We start from the raw sequence: 20,817 nt of genomic DNA on the forward strand, positions 1-20,817 counted from the left end.
TGATAAGTTTATTTTTCTTTCCATCTTTACACATTTTATTTCTCCACCTTGCTATATATAGTTCACCACCTAGTGAATATCATGGTTTTGCTCCTGCCGTCAAAGGGAAAACCTTAAACATTTCACCCATAAATATGTTGAATATTTTGAGGCATTCTTAATCAGATCAAGGAAGTTTCCTGTTCACTCTTAGTTTGCTGGGAGTTATTATTATTTTAAATATTTATTTATTTTTATTTTTCGCTGTGTCAGGTCTTAGTTGCGGCACGTGGGATATTTCATTGTGGCACTTGGGCTTCTGTCTAGTTGTGGCACACGGGCTCCAGAGCATGTAGGCTCTGTAGTTTGTCACACACGGGCTCCCTAGTTGAGGCACTTGGGCTCAGTAGTTGTGGCACGTGGGATCAGCAGTTGTGGCATGCAGGCTTAGTTGTCCCGAGGCATGTGGGATCTTAGTTCCCCGACCAGGGATCGAACCCACATCCCCTGCATTGGAAGGCGGATTCTTCACCACTGGACCACCAGGGAACTCCCATGTGGGGAGTTATTATAAACAAGTGATAAACTTGAATAAATACTCACATGATTTTCCTTACTTTACTCTGTCAATGTGGTGAATTTTATGACTGATTTTCAATTAATAAACCAATATTTCATTAATGATGCAACTTGGTCATGATGAAGTATCTTCTTTATATATGGTTTTATTAAGTTTGCTAATATAGCTTATTTTCTGCATCTTAATCCATGAGCAATCATGAGTGACACTAATTCCCTTTCTCATGCTCTTCTTTTTTTTTTTTTTTTTGCAGTACGCGGGCCTCTCACCGCTGTGGCCTCTCCCGCTGCGGAGCACAGGCTCCGGACGCGCAGGCCCAGCGGCCATGGCCCACGGGCCCAGCCGCTCCGCGGCATGCGGGATCCCCCCGGACCGGGGCACGAACCCGCGTCCCGTGCACCGGCAGGCGGACTCTCAACCACTGCGCCACCAGGGAAGCCCTCTCATGCTCTTCTTGAGAGATTTTAGTGTCAGGAAGATGATCACCTCATTAAGTGCTGTCAAGCCCCTCCCACTCTCTCTCTCTCTCTAAGAACATTATTTATTTTTTTACAGCAGTCTTAGTTTCACAGAACAACTGAGAAGAAAGTAGTTTTCCAACCTAGCTCCCTGCCCCACATGCACAAGCTCTCCCACCTTCGACATTCTGCCCCAAGTGGTACACTTGTTAGTCACTGAACCTACGCTGACACATCATCATCACCCAGAGCCCATGGTTTTAGATGATTAACATCTAAAGAATTAGGAAACAGTATATATACTAGACACTCTAACCATGCTGAACATATCTGTATGATTTATTTTCTCCATATAATTCACTATGATATGAAATTCCAAATAAATAATTATGGATTTGATTAAATCCACAATTTGATTGATATAAAATTCTAATCCAATTCATGATTTCATTCACTGAAATCTCTCACTTATTGTAGAAATATATATCTGAAGAAGAGACTGGGATGTTAAAAATCATCTTTATCTCAGTCCATTTGAAGTTTAAATTTCTAAATCATTTTGATCAAAGTCCAAAAGTCACCTTCCTTAGCTCCCATTTGGGGCCATGCGAGTGGTGTTTTAATGAGAGAGAGAGAGAGAGAGAGAGAGAGAGAGAGAGGGAGAGAGAGAGAGAGAGAGAGTGTGTGTGTGTGTGTGTGTGTGTGTGTGTGTGTGTGTGTGTGTGTGTGATGGATCCAGGCAGGCACCTGCCTCATGAGGTGGGCCCTAAGATCCTGGGTGGACGTGATGGGGTTGGAGGACACTGTCTTGGGCTCACCTGGACACTGGCCACCCAGCTCAGTTATTACAAGGCAGATGAGCAGACTTCTACGCCTCTTTGCAAGGAGGTGGGTGGCTCCCCAGTGGTCCATGAGGTCCAAAAGCCCACCACCAACAGTGACATCAAGTTCTGCCTATTGCAGGGGAGGGCGGCTGAGGATACTCAGAGGACAAACCAGTGGATGTAAGACCTACAAAGAGCAGTAGTTCTGGAACCCTGCTGGTGAAATGTGGTTGTCCTGGCACAGCTACACCAGGAGGCCAGGGTCCACGCTGAAGATGAGGAACAATGGAGGCAGAATGGAGCACTCACCACCAAAGCAGGGCTTGGTCAGGGCAGCAGGCCCCTGCACACATGTCCCAGGGATTAATTACACCAGGTTGTCTGTATCTGTAGATGTAAAATCACCTAATGGCATGTAATGACCGTTTCTCTCTCTCCTCCTTTCAAATGACTATTCATCTGATGTGTCTCAATCCACTGAGTGAGTAAAAGCACTGACTTCTCTGTTCGTGCTGTGCAGTGCATTCAAGGGATGCCTTCTTTCTTTCCTTCTTCAATCAACTCAACATGGACTCATCCTGTTAGCAATAATTTCATGAACTAAGTCTTGTGTTTATCATTGCTTCAAAACATCACTTGGATTTTATAAATATAAAAGAATTCAATAGCCTTTCAAACACAGGAAATAATCAACTAAAATAAAACATGTACGACAACACATTTACAAAAGAAATAAAATGAATATGTCAGCTAGGAATAATCTTGGTAAGCTATGGCACGAACTATGCAAAAATACTACACAATTTGACATAACTGAAATGTATATAATAATACACAAATTAAGTATCATCAATGTTTAAATTCAGAAAGATCAACTATTTTGAAGAAGACAATTCCTCTCTCTCAAATTATATATATATATATATATATACACACACACACACACATATTTGAAAAAGAAGACCTTATTCTGACAAATATAAAAACAAAGTAAGAAAGTAAGAAAAAAATTAAAATCCTAAAATATTATATTGTTAAAGCAAACATAGCAGAGAGAGAAGTGGAAAAATATGTAATACATATGAAATCTTTTCATTTTTGTTTTCCAATGCCTCATTTTATATATAAACCTTACTTTCAATATGAACTCCATTTTAGATGTAAAATGAGGCAGCACAAAACAGTGCAGGGCTTGAATTATTTAATAAACATGGCTAGAATATTGGCTTTATGGAAAAATAGGTACTCACATTATTCACAGTCTAATTCTAGATGGGTTAAAGAGATAAAGGGAAAATCAAAGCATAAAAGAGAAGGAAATGCTGATTAATATTTATCTGATTTCTACATGGGGAGAGCCCGCTGAGCATAAAGGAAGGAAGCCTGATTTAGGGCAGGATCTGATCGTAGATTATTTCCAGTGAGTGTCAGCCTCTGAGAAAGAGCAGAGCCTGGATGGGGGGAGGCAGACACCTGCAGGCAGAAGGGCTGAGCACTTCACCTGGAACTTTCAGGTGGATATACAGCCCCTCTCCCCAAAGTTCTGATTACTGAACAAAGAAATGCACAATATAACTTCCCTTAGGTATCACTTTTAAGTGGCAAATTAGCAAAGAGTGGTTTTAAAAAATGTATGATGCAAATGATGTTAAGAAGAATTTAGTATAACTGATGGCAAAGGAATTTTGATAAACTTAACCCTAGAAAGCAAAATATTCAAAACTCAGTTTGTCTCTATGTATGATTTAGGGTCATTCTCTTGCCCCAACAAACTATTTGAGCTAAAATATATGTATATTGAGGCAGGCCATTCCCTTTGTATAAGTCTGTAGAGGCTTTAAATAGAATACTTTATTATTTCTGAAAGTGAAAGATTAGAGGTCAGATATCTAGCAGCTGCTTTTTCACCGATGTTGCCAAGGTAACTTTCTACCACAGAAATTTTGGGGAAATATTTTATTTTATTCATTACTGTCCCTAATAAGAAAATACCAAAACAGTGGTGTTTAGCTATTTTTGGGGGGTCAGGGTGGGAGGAGGTAACAAAGAATAAGCATTTCCTTTGTTGATTTTCAAAAAACGATGTGCCCCACACTGGACGTAGGTACAGAAATGCAAAGTCAGAAAGAAACCCACAGAACTTAAGCCATGGATCTCGAATTTGATTTGTGGTGAAAGAGATCAGAGACTAACTTTGTCACAGGATGACCAACAGAGATCTGGACAGTGTGGGTCACATGCTTAATTCAAACCTTATGACACCTAGAATCCTTCTTTTTTTTTTTTTTTTAGGAATTTCATGTAATGTCTGAAACATTTATATTAACATATTTCCATATAAATAACCCAAAGAAAGTTTAGTATTAGTTTGTTTTTTCATTTAATTTTATTTTTTTATACAGCAGGTTTTTATTAGTCATCAATTTTATACACATCAGTGTATACATGTCAATCCCAATCGCCCAATTCATCACACCACCATCCCCACCACCCCGTGGCTTTCCCACCTTGGTGTCCCTACGTTCATTCTCTACATCTGTGTCTCAAATTCTGCCCTGCACACCAGTTCATCTGTACCATTTTTCTAGGTTCCACATACATGCGGTAATATACGATATTTGTTTTTCTCTTCCTGACTTACTTCACTCTGTATGACACTCTCTAGATCCGTCCACGTCTCAACAAATGACCATATTTCGTTCCTTTTTATGGCTGAGTAATATTCCATTGTATATATGTACCACATCTTCTTTATCCATTCGTCTACCAATGGGCATTTAGGTTGCTTCCATGACCTGGCTATTGTAAATGGTGCTTAATGAACATTGGGGTACATGTGTCTTTTTGAATTATGGTTTTCTCTGGGTATATGCCCAGTAGTGGGATTGCTGGATGATATGGTAATTCTATTTTTAGTTTTTTAAGGAAACTCCATACTGTTCTCCATAGTGGCTGTATCAATTTACATTCCCACCAACAGTGCAAGAGGGTTTCCTTTTCTCCACACCCTCTCCAGCATTTGTTGTTTGTAGATTTTCTGATGATGCCCATTCTAATTGGTGTGAGGTGATACCTCATTGTAGTTTTGATTTGCATTTCTCTAATAATTAGTGATGTTGAGCAGCTTTTCATATGCTTCTTGCCCATCTGTATGTCTTCTTTGGAGAAATATCTATTTAGGTCTTCTGCCCATTTTTGGATTGGGTTGTTTCTTTAATATTGAGCTGCATGAGCTGTTTATATATTTTGAAGATTAATCCTTTGTCCATTGATTCGTTTGCAAATATTTTCTCCCATTCTGAGGGTTGTCTTTTAGTCTTGTTTAAGGTTTCCTTTGCTGTGCAAAAGCTTTTAAGTTTCATTAGGTCCCATTTGTTTATTTTTATTTCCATTACTCTAGGAGGTAGAAAAAAGATCTTGCTGTGATTTATGTCAAAGAGTGTCCTTCTTATGTTTTCCTATAGGAGTTTTATAGTGTCCAGTCTTACATTTAGGTCTCAAATCCATTTTGAGTTTATTTTTGTGTATGGTGTTAGGGAGTGTTCTAATTTCATTCTTTTACATGTAGCTGTCCAGTTTTCCCAGCACCACATATTGAAGAGACTGTCTTTTCTCCATTGTATATACTTGCTTACTTTGTCATAGATTAGTTGACCATAGGTGCGTGGGTTTATCTCTGGGCTTTGTATCTTGTTCCATTGATCTATGTTTCTGTTTTTGTGCCAGTACTATATTGCCTTGATTACTGTAGCTTTGTAGTATAGTCTGAAGTCAGGGAGTCTGATTCCTCCAGCTCCATCTTTTTACCTCAAGATGGCTGTGGCTATTTGGGATCTTTTGTGTCTCCATATAAATTTTAAGATTTTATGTTCTAGTTCTGTAAAAAATGCCACTGGTAATTTGATAGGGACTAGATTGAATCTGTAGATTGCTTCGGGCAGTATAGTCATTTTCACAATATTGATTCTTCCAATCCAAGAGCATGGTATATCTCTCCATCTGTTTCTATCATCTTTAATTTCTTTCATCAGTGTCTTATAGTTTTCTGCCTACAGGTCTTTTGTCTCCCTAGGTAGGTTTATTCCTTGGTATTTTATTCTCTTTGTTGCAGTGGTAAATGGGAGTGTTTCCTTAATTTATCTTTCAGATTTTTCATCATTAGTGTATAGGAATGCCAGAGATTTCTGTGCATTAATTTTGTATCCTGCAACTTTACCAAATTCATTGATTAGCTCTAGTAGTTTTCTGGTGCCATCTTTAGGATTCTCTATGTATAGTATCATGTCATCTGCAAACAGTGACAGATTTACTTCTTCTTTTCCAATTTGTATTCCTTTTATTTCTTTTTCTTCTCTGATTGCCGTGGCTAGGACTTCCAAAACTATGTTGAATAATAGTGGTGAGAGTGGACATCCTTGTCTTGTCCCTGATCTTAGAGGAAATGCTTTCGGTTTTTCACCATTGAGAATGATGTTTGCCGTGGGTTTGTCATATATGGCCTTTATTACGTTGAGGTAGGTTCCCTCTTTGCCCACTTTCTGGAGAGTTTTTATCATAAATGGGTGTTGAATTTTGTCAAAAGCTTTTTCTGCATCCATTGAGATGATCATATGGTTTTTCTTCTTCAATTTGTTAATATGGTATATCACATTGATTGATTTGCTTATATTGAAGAATCCTTGCATCCCAGGGATAAATCCCAACTGATCATGGTGTATGATCCTTTTAATGTGTTGTTGGATTGTCTTTGCTAGTATTTTGTTGAGGATTTTTGCATCTATATTCATCAGTGATATTGGTCTGTAATTTCCTTTTTTTGTAGTATCTTTGTCTGGTTTTGGTATCAGGGTGATGGTGGCCTCATAGAATGAGTTTGGGAGTGTTCCTTCATCCACAAGTTTTTGGAAGAGTTTGAGAAGGATGGGTGTTAGCTTGGGAGTGGAGCACGGAAGAGGTACCCACCCCAATTATTCCTGATGTTTTTATATTGAGGTACAATTGACAACTAAAAATTGTATGTATTTAAGGTATAGTATTTGATGAGTTCACACACACACACACACACACACACACACACATTGTGAAATAATCACTACAAAGAAGGTAACATGTCCATCATTTCACTTGGTTACTTTTGTGTGTGTTAGTGTGTGTGTGTGTGTGTGTGTGTGTGGTGAGAACACTTAACACCAACCCTATCAGCAAACACCTAGGATGGTAACCTCCCCGCTCAGATATGGAAGGAAGACCTGGCAATAATTTTGCTCTAGTGCACAGCTTCCCTGGGACCCAGAGCTTGCAGGTGAGCACAGGCCCTTGTAGGTCCAGAGCCCAGGTCTCTGGCCCTGGTCCTGCCTCTCACCCATGTCACCCCATCACATGCCCTCATTTTCTACTCCTCATAGGTGGGAATCAGTGCCCACCCATTCAATATTGATCCACCTATTTTCTGGCCACTGACCTTTGCTCAGCCAGGCCTGACCCAGCCCACACCACATCAGCCTTCATCTATTCACTTGTCCTGAGGTTGATCCAAGACCCCGGTGGCTTCTCCCTTTTTGTGTAATTGCTTCATCTCCATAACCGAGCCTGCCCACTGCTCTGAGACTGCTTTTGCTATTATTGATCAGGTGGTCTCCTATCATTCCCGAATTATTCCAGGTGCCTTACATTTGTCTCAACTTTGATAAGGAGGCCGTGTTACATGCTTATCTGAATTCTTTTCTGTATCTAATAGGATGTTAAGCAAGGGCTCACAGGCATATATTCAGAGTGGACATCATTTATCTTGTATGACTTTTACTTACATGTTTTCCCCTTCCTCTCCTACCCTGGACGTCTAGCATCCTCTGAGTTCTCAAGACACCACCCCAGCTCAGCCACATGGAGTTCATTTCTGTGAGTCTAACGGTCTTGGTTTTCCGGCTCCCTCAGCAGCTTTTGAGTCAAAACTGCCTCTTTTCTCATTCTCAGCAAAACCTCCTTGTAAATCCTTTCATTTCACTCCTTTTGTAGGTAACACCCCTTCCTTTCTCCCATTCCATGTCATTGTTCTCCAGTTTTATGGGTCTTCATCAATTGCAAGCATTTCCATTTGTGACAAGGAAAGGACTCACAGTGTGAATCAGGTAACGTTTCCCATTTAAGTGCCCTTCCTCCCCAAGTTTATCAGGGTTCAACCCATTCCTGAATTCTACCTGAATAAGCACTTAGGTTCCAAAGCAATCCATTCCCACTCTAAAGTGCTATAAAATGTTAGTGGTATGAATTTAGTAACAATGAAACAGGCAGTATGGTGAGGAATGCTGATGGGTTTTGAGTAAGATTAAATAAGAAAATAAACCTGATGGAACTTCAAAGAACTTAGCATACTGTTGATGCTCAATGAATATCTCTTTTCACTCAGTAATAATAATTATAATAATTTTGCATGCGTCCTGAAAATACATGCAAATATTTAGCCTATGCATTTGCCTAAGTAACAAATGATTTAAATGCATGACTTTTTTTTTTTTTGCGGTACGCGGGCCTCTCACTGTTGTGATCTCTCCCGTTGCGGAGCATAGGCTCTGGACATGCAGGCTCAGCGGCCATGGCTCACGGGCCCAGCCGCTCCACGGCATGTGGGATCTTCCCAGATCGGGGCACGAACCTGTGTCCCCTGCATCGGCAGGCGGACTCTCAAGCACAAATTCATGACTTTTAAACATATAAATTATGCATATGCTAACCATACATTTGCAGAAAGCATTTTTCTGTGATTTTTTTCCAAAAAATAGATTAATATTATAAGCAAATTTATGTGAGCCAAATCAAGCCTTATGATATGTATTAATTTCAAGCTTTAATTTTCCTTCCTTTATGCAGCAGTGGACTTTTGAATCTATAAATAAAATGCTTATGATGATTTCTCTTATTTTGACTTTCAAAAATCATTGCATGGAAGATAAACCCGAAACTCTTAAACGTGAGAGTTAAGACTCAGCATAGGCAGTATCTTTTTTGTCAAAGTAACATAACTCTACAATGAAAATAAATGCCTTAAGATTTACCCAATTTAGAATTTATACGAAATAATATGTGTTATAGGAATATTTATGCATTAGTGAATCTGCAGTTGCCTTTGGCCTTTGCCATTAATAATAATTATTACAACTTAGAGTACACCCCTAAAGATACTGTGGTAATGGATATTCTATTATATTGAATTTGCTCATTCCCAATCCTAGTGTTTTTTTCCCAAATGTCAAATTAGTGTTATAAAATCTAGGTTTAACATGTATTCTATAAGAGATATACTTGCTCTTATAAGGGTATTTTTTTCATTTTCCATTTTTTGGTATTTTCTAAATATCTTACAACTTATAAAACTATTTGTGTAATTTAAGTAGCTAAATTTTCAAAATTTCTCTAAAGGAATAAAATGTAAAGATAGCTGAATTCTCACTTCATAGACCCAAAAGGGCAGCTATGTGGGTTCCTCCTATTTTATCCTATGTGCCTTTCTTAAACTTTATTTAGGTAAAATGAACAACTAAAATTGTAAGATATTTAAAGTATACATGGTGGTGATTTGCTATGCCTACACATTGTGAAAGAATTCCCCTGATTGAGTTAATGAACACATCCGTCACCTCACACATTTACCTTTCTTTGTGTGTGTGAGAAAATTTAAGTTCTACTTTCTAAGCAAATTTTAATTATATAATACAGTGTTACCAACTATAGACAAATATAAAGATAGATATATTCATCCTGTTTTAGATTAGATCCTCAGATCTTAATCACCTTATAACTGAAACTGTGTACCCTTTTACCAATCTTTCCCTATTTGCCCCATTCCCCAGCCTCTAGCAACCACTTTTCTACTCTCTGTTTCTTTCAGTTAGACTTTTTCTTTTTTTTTAGATTTCATACATAAGTGATACCATGCAGTATTTATCCTTCTCTGCCTTACTTATTTCACCTAGCATAATGCCCTCAAGGTCCACCCATGTTGTCATAAATGTCAGAATTTCCTTCTTTTTATGGTTGAATATTCCATTGTACATATATACTGCATATTTATTTGCTGATGGACACTTAGGTTGTTCCCACACCTTGACTATTGTGAATTATGCTGCAATGAACATAAGGTGCAGATATCTCTTCAAGTTCTTTGTATATTTTGGATTATAACTCCATATCAAATACGTGGTTTGCAGTTATTTTCTTCCATTTGGTAGGTTGCTTTTGCTTTTTGTTGATGGTTTCCTTTGCTGTGCAGAAATAGCCCCACTTGATTATATTTGCTTGTGTTTCTCTGCCTTTGGGGTCAATTTTTTAAATTTTTTGCCAAGACTAATTACAAGGAGCTTATACCTTGTGTTTTCTTGTAGGAATTTTGTTTTCAAGTCTTACCTTCAAGTCTTTAATCCATTTTGAGTTGATTTTTTCTATGATGTAAGATAAGGGTCCAGTTTCATTAATCTGCATGTGGCTGTCTAGTTTTCCCAGTACCATTTATTGAAGACACTGTTCCCCACTGTGTAATCTTGGCTCCTTTGTCATAAAATAATTAACCATATATGTATGGGTTTATTTCTGGGCTCTTTGTTCTGTTTCATTGATCTATGTGTCTGTTTTTAAGCCAAGACTATACTGGTATTTGATTACTATAGCTTGTATATAGTTTGAAATCAGGAAGTGTAAGGCCTCCAGCTTTGTTCTTCTTTCTCAAGACTGCTTTGGCTATTTGGGATCTTTTGTGGTGCCTTAAAAATTTTAGGATTGTTTTTCTCTTCCTGTAAAAAAAATGCCATTGAAATTTTAATAGAGATTGCATAGAATCTGTAAATTACTTTGGGTAGATGGACATTTTAACAATATTAATTCTAATACATGAACATGATACATCTTTCCACTTATTTGTATCTTCTTCAATTTCTTTCATCAACATATTCTAGTTTTCAGTTTACAGATCTCTCATCTCCTTGGTTAAATTTCACAGGTTTCTAGAAGGTCTGATTGCCAGGTGCTCTGGCTTCGCAGATCAATGCCAAGGTCTGTTGTTTAGAGGCTCAGACCTGCTGCTGGCTGCATCTCAGTTCCTCAAAGTCCCAATCCTCTTGGTTACTCCTTGCCCTGCAAGTCCATCTTGGTAGATCACAACAACCTGGAAGAGCAATGCCAGAAGAACGCCCCCCCCCGCCCCGCCCCGCATCATGACGTCCTAAAGATATTTTCCTAACCCTTTGCCTTGTAAGACTTATAGGTTATTTTTGAAATCAGAACACTAGACAGATGGTTCTTGTATCTTGCCTGGGTCCTGATATCTTGAGAATGTTGGGTTGGGTGATTTAACTCCTCTGGACTTCACGATACTCACTTTTTCTAGTAAGAAGGACTTTGACGAGGTAACATCCCCAGCCTGTGAATCCATGGGAAAAATGTGAATGGAAGCAAATATTGGTATAAAGGACTCAGGGTGTCTCTTCTCTGATACTAATTTCAAATGATAGTTGACCCCTTTGGGGCCTACCTCTGTCTTCTTCAACTGCATTCACTCATGGAATCAAATTCACTGGACTCCTATTAGATTCTGAAGATGTTGGACAGTACTGGATAATGAGCAGACAGGTGAAGGTTATGCTGAGCATAGACTTGATTATTTCCCTGCACAAGATAACATCCACCAATAATGCTGACCTCCTCAAAATCCCTGCCACGCCCACAATTCACTAGTCATAGAATGATTTTTAAGAAAAAATAAAGTTCCTGAACCATTGCTCTGATGGGACCTCTTCCAACACACTTGGATAGGGCGGTCATCTTACAAGTGTCATGAAGTCTGAGGCTGGCCTTACCAACACTTGGAGAGCTAGCAAGGTGTCTGGCATTTACCTAAACATTTGCTGTGGTACAAAAGCGGACTTCTGTGTAGTAATGAGAGCATCAAGTAATACTGGAAACGGTTAACTGACAAGAAAAGCAAGGGAAACACATGGCTGTATGACATAATTCTATTATTTAAGCATTTCAGATCCTGTTTGGAGCCTAAATAAATAATACAATTAACTCCAGTACTTCTATCATTAAGAATTTAATTTGCACTCACGTGCTATTCTAATGTTAAAACTCATCTATGGAAAGAAAAATTATAATAACAGAGTTTACTATGAAGCAATTAAAAGCGTGAATAATTTGAAGTATTATTCTACTAGAAGAGTTCTAGAGATGGTTATTGGTTTCTCAGTCAATACAGTGGCCTCAAACTGCATGGCACTAACATATTAGCCAAAGTGCATTTATTACAGCTTTTTACCAACCCATGCGACTCTGATTTAAAGTCATGCATTCTAATGTGTTTTGACAAGTAAATTGCTTGCCGTTTTTCCATGATAGCCAACAGCATAAATAATGCATGCATGGTAATAGCTAGAGCAGTAATGTAAAAGTCAAGCATGAAGCACAGGCAGCATATTAATGATCAAGGTGTTTTAGCCTTTGAAGAAGCAAGCCACAACCCATAGAAAGCCGATGCACCTGAAGCCATATAGTTCTTCCCACAAAATGTATGTGACTAAGCTCACAGATTCACTTCTTTCTCCCTCCTCTCAGAAAAGGCATACTTTTTTCTTAGGAAATATTAAAATCCACGATATCATTCTGAGTTTCATAAAATACGTGAGTTTGCTTGAAGTTAATTTCTGAATATAACAATATGGAAAAGCATCCTACAAATAATAAGTAATTTTATAGTATAGGAGATAATTTTATCCTAAACTGAGTTATTTTCCCAGCAAATCTACTACAGTGGTCAAGTCTCCTAGACACCAAACCATAAGGTGAAGCAAAAATGAAAATTGTCAAATTATCCTTCTATATCTCCTGCTGTGTAGTTTACGGTACACATTCCTTCTTCCTTATAGTCTCTACCTTTGTCTTCAGTTCTACAATCTGGATCTACTTTAAATCAAGAGAATAATGCACATACTCATGCACAAGACTATGATTTATTACCATCATTACTACCACCACCATCACCACCATCACCATCATTGTCATCAGCACCATCATCACAAAACTAGAAGATATATATTAATAAAGAAAGAGGGTTAGAGAAGGACTAAATGAAGTTAAAATAAAATATTTTTTCTTACTATTGTGTTCAAAATAATAATAATAATGTATGTGATGATTATAGCTTATGGATAAGTGAAATGAAGGACAGCAATGGTAGAAGGGATGGGAGGGAGGAATCAGAAATACTTTGTTATGAAGTACTTGCACTATTCATGAAGCAATACATTGTTATTTGAAAGTGGACTTGGATTAGTTGTAAATGTATATGTAAATCCTAGTGCAATCATTAATAAAAATAAAAATATAATTGATCGTTATGAATGAGGAGCAAATGGAATCATATAAAATGCTGAATTAAAATCAAAGAAGGCAGAAAACAAGTGGAAGACAATAAAAGAAAGAACAAGGGCAGCAAATAAAAACTAACAAATATGGTAGATATTACCTAAACTATGTAAATAATTACTTTAAACATCAATGGTCTAAATACACCAACTAAAATACAGAGTCTGTTGGAGAGGATCAAAAAATATGACCCAACTGTATGTTGTTTACAAGAAACTACTTTAAATTGACACATATAGATTAAAAGTTAAGTGGATGAAGAAAAACACTCCACGATAACACTAATCTAAAGAAAGTTATATTAATTTGTGACAGAGCAGACATCAAAGTAAAAAAAAAAATTAGCAGGGTAAAGACAGGCATTACATAATGATGAAGAGTCAATTCTCCAAGACAACATAACAATCTTTAACATGTATGTGCCTAAAACAGAGCATTAAAATACATGAGGCAAAAACTAATAGAACTGCAAGGCTAGACAGATGCATCCATTATCACAGCTGGAGATTTTAACACCCCTCTATCAGTAATGGAAAGATCAATTCAGAGGTCAGAAGGTCAGTAAGGACACAGTTGAGCTGAACAGCATGATCAATGAACTAGATATAACTAACATCTATAGAGTATTTCATCCAACAATAGCAGAGCACACATTTTTCTCAAGCTTATATTTAACTTTTACTATGATAGATCATGTTCTGGTTCATAAAACACATTTTAACAAATTAAAAAAAATAATACATTGTATGATGATGTATGCTTTCAGATACCAATGGATTAAATAGGAAATCTACTGCAGAAGGTAGTTTAAAAATCCCAATACTTGGAGCTTAAACAATACAATTCTAAATAACACATGGATAAAAGAAGAAATCTCAAGAGAAAATTAAACTAAATGAAATATTTTGAACTAAAAAATTAAAACATAACCTATGAAAATATGTGGGATGCAGCAAAAGCAGTGCTTAGAGGGAAATTAATAGCACTGACTGCATAATTAGAAAAGAGAAAAATCTATAATCAACAATCTAAAATTTTATATTAAGAAACTAAAAATGGAAAATGAAATTAAAACCAAAATAAACAGAAATAAAAAAAATCAGAGCACAAATCAATAAAACTGAAAACAGGAAATCAATTGAGAAAATTAATGAAACCAAAAGCTACCTCTTTGAGAAGTCTTACCATATGATCCAGCAACATCATATGTCAACTCCTTGATATTTACCCAAAGAGTTTAAACCTTATGTCCACACAAAAACTTGCCATTGCAGCTTTATTCATAATTGTCAAATTTGTAAGAGACCAAAATGTCCTTCAGTAGGTGAATGGTTAAATAGATTGTGTTACAACCAGACAATGAAGAATTATTTGGAGCTAAAACAAATGAGCTATCAAGCCATAAAAAGACATGGAGGAATCTTAAATGCATATTACTAAGTAAAAGAAACCAATCTGAAAAGGTTGCGTACTGTATGATTCCAACTCTATGACATCTGGAAAAGGCACAACTATAGAGACAGTAAAAATATCAGTGGTTGCCAGAGATTGGGGGAGGAAGGGATAAATAGGTGGAGCACAGAGGATTTTTAGGGCAGTGAAACTTATCTGTATGATACATGTCATTATACATTCGTCCAAACCCACAGAATGTACAATTAGTGGATCCTAATGTAAACTATGGATTCTGAGTGATGATGATGCATCAATGTAGGTTCAATAACTGTAGCAAAACATCACTCTGATGTGTAGCAGCTGCATGATATGTGAGGAATGGGTATGTGGGAACTATCTATACTTTGTGTTCAAATTTTCTGTGAACCTAAAACTTCTCTAAAAAATAAAGTCTATTATTTTTACAAAAGGAAAGGTAATGTAGAAAGCTTCAGCAGATCTACCTATTTTTAAGCAATGAACGAAACACTAGTATTTACTCAAAATCAGAATACACTGTTCTGTTAGAAAAGCAATACACTTGATAACAGTTGTGTTTTTCAGAATCTAAAATGCACTTTTCATTAGTAACTTTGATTTTTTTTGTCTTATTTTTCTAACTTTGGTTATGTCTTACAAAGTCTAGCTTACAAGACTGTAGTTTCCATCATTTGCACAGCATGCTTTGCCATGTTATGTAATGATACTGCATTTAAATCTATCTAAAATCTGTTGTCTTAATAACAAAAATGCATTAAGCAAATGGACTAAAATGGAATTACTGCTGCAGATGCTCATTTCCACAGCTTTTTGTTTTGTACTTTTAGTACAAGATCAGGCTGCCAGTGCTCTTGTCTGATCAGCGTTTTCAGCTAGTAATTATAAGTGTGTACTGAGGTGGGGGTGGACAAAATGGGTGAAGGGGGTCAAAAGGTACAAATTTCCAGTTATAAAATAAGTAAGTCATTGGGATGTAACGTACAGCACAATGACTATAGTTAATACCACTGTATGTACTGTACATTTAAAATTGCTAAAGTAAATTTTAAAAGTATTATCACAAGAAAAAAAATTATAACTATGTATGGTGACAGATGTTAAGGCAACTTATTGTGGTGATCTTTTTGCAATATGTACAAATATTGAATCATTACATTGTGTACCTGAAACTAATACAATGTTACATGTGAATTATACCTCAATTAAAAATACACAACTGAAAAAGAAAAAAAAGTGTGTATTTTGTTATTTTTTTTATAACTGTCATGTAACATTGTTAGTTTTAGGCATGCAGCATCATGATTTGATGCATGTACATATTGTGAAATGATCACCACAATAAGTTTAGTTAACATCCATCACCGCACATAGTTACAAATTAATTTTCTTGTGCTGAGAACTTTTTTGTTTGTTTTTTTGTTTTTGCGGTACGCGGGCCTCTCACTGTTGTGGCCTCTCCCGTTGCGGAGCACAGGCTCCGGATGCGCAGGCTCAGCGGCCATGGCTCACGGGCCCAGCCGCTCCACGGCATGTGGGATCTTCCCGGACTGGGGCGCGAACTCATGTCCCCTGCATCGGCAGGCGGACTCTCAACCACTGCGCCACCAGGGAAGCCCCTGAGAACTTTTAAGATCTACTCTCTTAACAACTTTCAAATACACGTCACAGTGTTGTTAACCACAGTCACCTTGCTGTACATACATACTTCCATCTTCACCCATTTTGCCCACCCACCTCAACCCCCCACCTCTGGCAACCACCAATCTATTCTCTGTTTCTATGAGTTCAGTTTACTTTTTAAAAGTGTGTATTTTAAATGTTCTTCTTATCTTTCTACAAAGCTGTACACACCTGTCTAAATTTTTCCACGTTGTCCTTTGAAACAATAAGTAAACCAACTCTCTACCTTATCAGTAAAGTTCCCTTTGTGATTGGTACTGTGCTTGATTCTTGCAAAATTAGTCAAGTGCAAATTTACTTTATTTATAATCTACTTTATCCAGCTTAAACATGTGTGCCATTTATGCTTTCTTCAGACTGATACACTGACGTGTATGGATTTGTCCTTGACAAATGGCATGATTCCAAATAAAGTTCATATGGGTTTTCTAACAACCATCAACCCTATAAAGATATACATGGTGCTCACATTCTGACTCTGGAATGTACTTCTCTGCATCTAGACACTGTGGTAAATAGTAAAAATTGAATATTCGTGCCTTTCTTTTTATTCACACCATTTTTGAGTAAATACCAACAAAGGTGAGATGTCAAGTTTTGTTAAATTAACATTATAAGAGATTTCAAATAATATTGAGCATTATAACTGTATGTAGACGCTTTTATCATGAATTCATTCTTTTGATTAGTCTCAAAATTTTCTAGTTTGAAAGTAATAAATAGTCATAATGAAAAAAGGAAATAAAGATAGAAAAAAATAATTTAGATTTATTATTCTTCTGCTCAGATCATTGTTTGATGTACATCATTTTACCTTTATTTATATGTATGGTAATATTTACACTTTATCAAAAATAAGCTACATTCTTCCATCTTACAATTTGAAACTACCAAAATTTAGTCTATCTGCAGTACTTGGACAAAAGACTGCTTCTAGTTTTGTTCTATAGTAAATAATTATTATATGATTGGCGTTGAATACATCTCTGTGTATCTCTCATTATTTCCTCAGGATGAACTTCTACTCTAGACTGTAGTCAACTGAGCATGCACAGTTTTAATTTTGTACTAGGTCAACCTGTTTCCTAGATTCCCTTTCCCTGTGTGACTCTGGCTTGGGATTAGCAAGCGATGGGAACAAGGCCTCAGATAACAGAATCAAAAGCTGAAGAGCTCTGCTCTCAGGGATTCTCAGGAGATTCCTCTGGGGAAGAGCAGGTGGATTGGCAGCTCAGGCTCAGCTGGGACTCCTCGGGACTCTGGCTGTCTCCCCAGTGGGGGCTGGGTACACGAGTGGCAGACAGCTGCTTGCTTCCTTCACAGGTCTCTGCACCCCAGGACCTGAGGAGGCTGCTGCAGGGGCTCTGCCCACACGCAGACACCATCAGGCATGAGGTCCCCAACCTTGGCACTCAACTTGAAGGTACAATGGCGGAGGACGCTTGTGGAAAGAAGATAAATTGTGATGAACTAAGATGACCCCAAATTCTCTGCCACTTCACCCATCAATAGGTGGTGGCTACTTCTCTCACTAGAATCTAATCTGGTTCATGATCTTGGTGAGAACTGTATGTGTAATTTCAATGCTGGGCCTAAAGATCAGAAACTAGGGGTGAATGGTAAGCACAGGAATGTTTGGGGCAGCAAAACTACTCAGTATGAAACTGCAAAGGTGGACACATGACATTATGCATTTGTCTAAACCCAGGGAATGTATAACACAAAGAGTGACCCTGGTATAAACCATGGACTTTAGTTAACAATAGTGTATGGATATCAGTTCATCAATTGTAACAAATGTACCACACTAATGCAAGATACAAGATATATGCAAGATATATATAACTATTATATAACAAAGAATATTAATACTTAATATATTATATATTTATTATATTATATACATTATATTTAACTATATTTATAATATAAATATATATTTATATAATATATATAATAAATATTATATTTATATTAATATGCTATAACATATAGATGTTGATAATAATTATATGTGTGTATGTATGTGTATTCAGTGATGAAGAATGTACAATCCTCACAGATATTATAATTGCAATGTATACTATATGGGAATAACAACTGAGGCAATGACCAGGTATGTCAGAGTATGAAATATTTCTACAACTTAGTTTTGAGAGCCATGAGTTAAAAAAATTTCAATACCAGAAAATCATTTTCTTTAAATATATTATTAATCAAAGTAAGAATTATTCATCTAATTATTAGGATCATCAGTATTTGTACATCACCAATTCACAAAATTCTGTTGTAAGGCATGATATAAATATCATCAAATATAAAGTTTCTGAAAGAATATCACATATATACTTTTTCTGTGGAAGATACATTACACACTGAGCAGATAATAATTAAGGAGGATGAGTTAGAAGATGGTTGAAATGTGCATGATGACAAAATAATAAGGTAAAAAATTGGACAAGATTTACTAAATTTCCCATTAGTAAACATTTCCCTTCAATAATAATTAAATTCTCACATTCTTTTTATCTCTAAAGTCATAAAATAATTCCACTGTACTTGTTTATTTATTTGTTCACTTACTATACAACCCATTATTGATTTCCTACTATCTTCCTGGCTGTGTGCAAGGATCTAAGAATATAAATGTAGGTATATTTATAATTTTTAGTTATCTGTATATGTAGCACATGTATCTAGACTAAGGGAAAACAGGGATACATAATACTGAAGAATAAAGTGGATTTCAAGTAACTATCAAAACTGACAGAAATTTTGTAGCTCACTTTTAAGAATGCCCTAACTATTTTTGGAATGTATATTCTCTGAGCTTAGGAACATTTATCATCCCTCCTACACATCTGGCATGAACAATTAGTTTGAAATGAGTGGCAGTGTACACTCATATAGAGGGCTTCATGCTTCATTTTTAAAAAGTTCTGCTGTAATTTACAATGACATCATTTTAATTTTGACATCTTAATACTGTCTCCATAGGTTTGCTTTGACAATATTTTGTTGTGTTTTGACACTATTTGTAGTTTTATCCCAAAGCCTTAGAATTTTAATTCTTTGTTTCACATCAGAGGCACAATGGAACTCAATGAAGATTTTTCTTGCTTTTGGAATGAAGTACTCAGAGATTTGACTGATGATTTCACTGCCATGTGAGATAAATGTAATTTACATGTATGATCCTAAAGGCTCTTTTTTTCCCCCATTTGATGTAACTTAAAATTAAGGATGAAGAAGTTAATACTGAAGCATTTGGTTTCATTTCATTTCTAGGTTTGGAACTATGAGCTTTCAGGAAGTGGAATTTGGTGAATAATGCACTTTATTTTTCCAAAAATATATGAATGAAATCCTACAAATGGACAAAGGACATCTTTATATATGTCCGAAGGCATCATGTGCTTGACACAGAGTATGTGCCATTGAACTACTCTTAGAAGGGTGGTAATGCATGCTGTTCGGTGACCCAAATTGAAATCATTAGCCATAGGATGAGGTTCCCTCTGTATGTGTTTGTATCACTGACTGGTGAAGGTAGATTCTCTCATGATTGAAAGGGACTTTAAGAGTAATGACTAAGTGTTTAAATCCTATCTATAAAGAGCATGCATCCCTGCTAAGTTGGCCAAGGGGTCATGTCTCATCTCTAGACTGTATGTATTGAAAAGCTTTGCTTCATATAAGCTTGTACATGCTGACTATGAATTATCCTCCCCCTGTGGAAAGACGTGAAATAAAATCTATTGCTAGTTTATGACACAGTCTATATGAGATAGCTGTCGTAGAACTCAACACCTTCTCTTACGCAAGCAAAATAATCCACACATTTTTCAATTCTTGGTGTGATGTTTGTGTGCATGGGATGTCTTAAAGTCTCCTACCATCCTTAAAGATCTTCTCTGAACTCTTTGGTTATACGATCACATTTTAATATTTTTAAATATCTAATGTTATAGTGTATTATTTCTATAAAATATTAAACTAAAATTGCATTAAGCTCATTGAACTAGACTGGCAAAACCTTTTTGAACACTTATTCTGCCGTCAGTATGCTTACTAGTTCTTTAAATATAACCTCATCCACAGGTTAAACAATAAGGACCTCTATCCTTCAATTAAATATCTGTAAAATGATAAAGAGGAGAGGACCAAGAATGGTGGCTCTGGAATGGGTCCACTGTGGACGACCCAACTGGACTTTGACTCCACCTGTTGGGTCATTGCTCAGCCTGGCTGCAGAGCCATAGTGATAAGCCATCCTACAGCCTGTATTATTTTATTTTAAAACATCTCAAATCTTTTCCCACCATTTGTGAATAATTCATATTTTGCTAATCTTGACTTTTATAATATTAAATTATACCTTAATACACAAACACAGGCAAAGTTGGAAACATCTGAAACTTAAGTAGCCCCTCCATGCCGGAGGAAATGGATG

The sequence above is a fragment of the Globicephala melas genome, chromosome 2, assembly GCF_963455315.2.
Source record: "Globicephala melas chromosome 2, mGloMel1.2, whole genome shotgun sequence".
NCBI lineage: Eukaryota > Metazoa > Chordata > Mammalia > Artiodactyla > Delphinidae > Globicephala > Globicephala melas.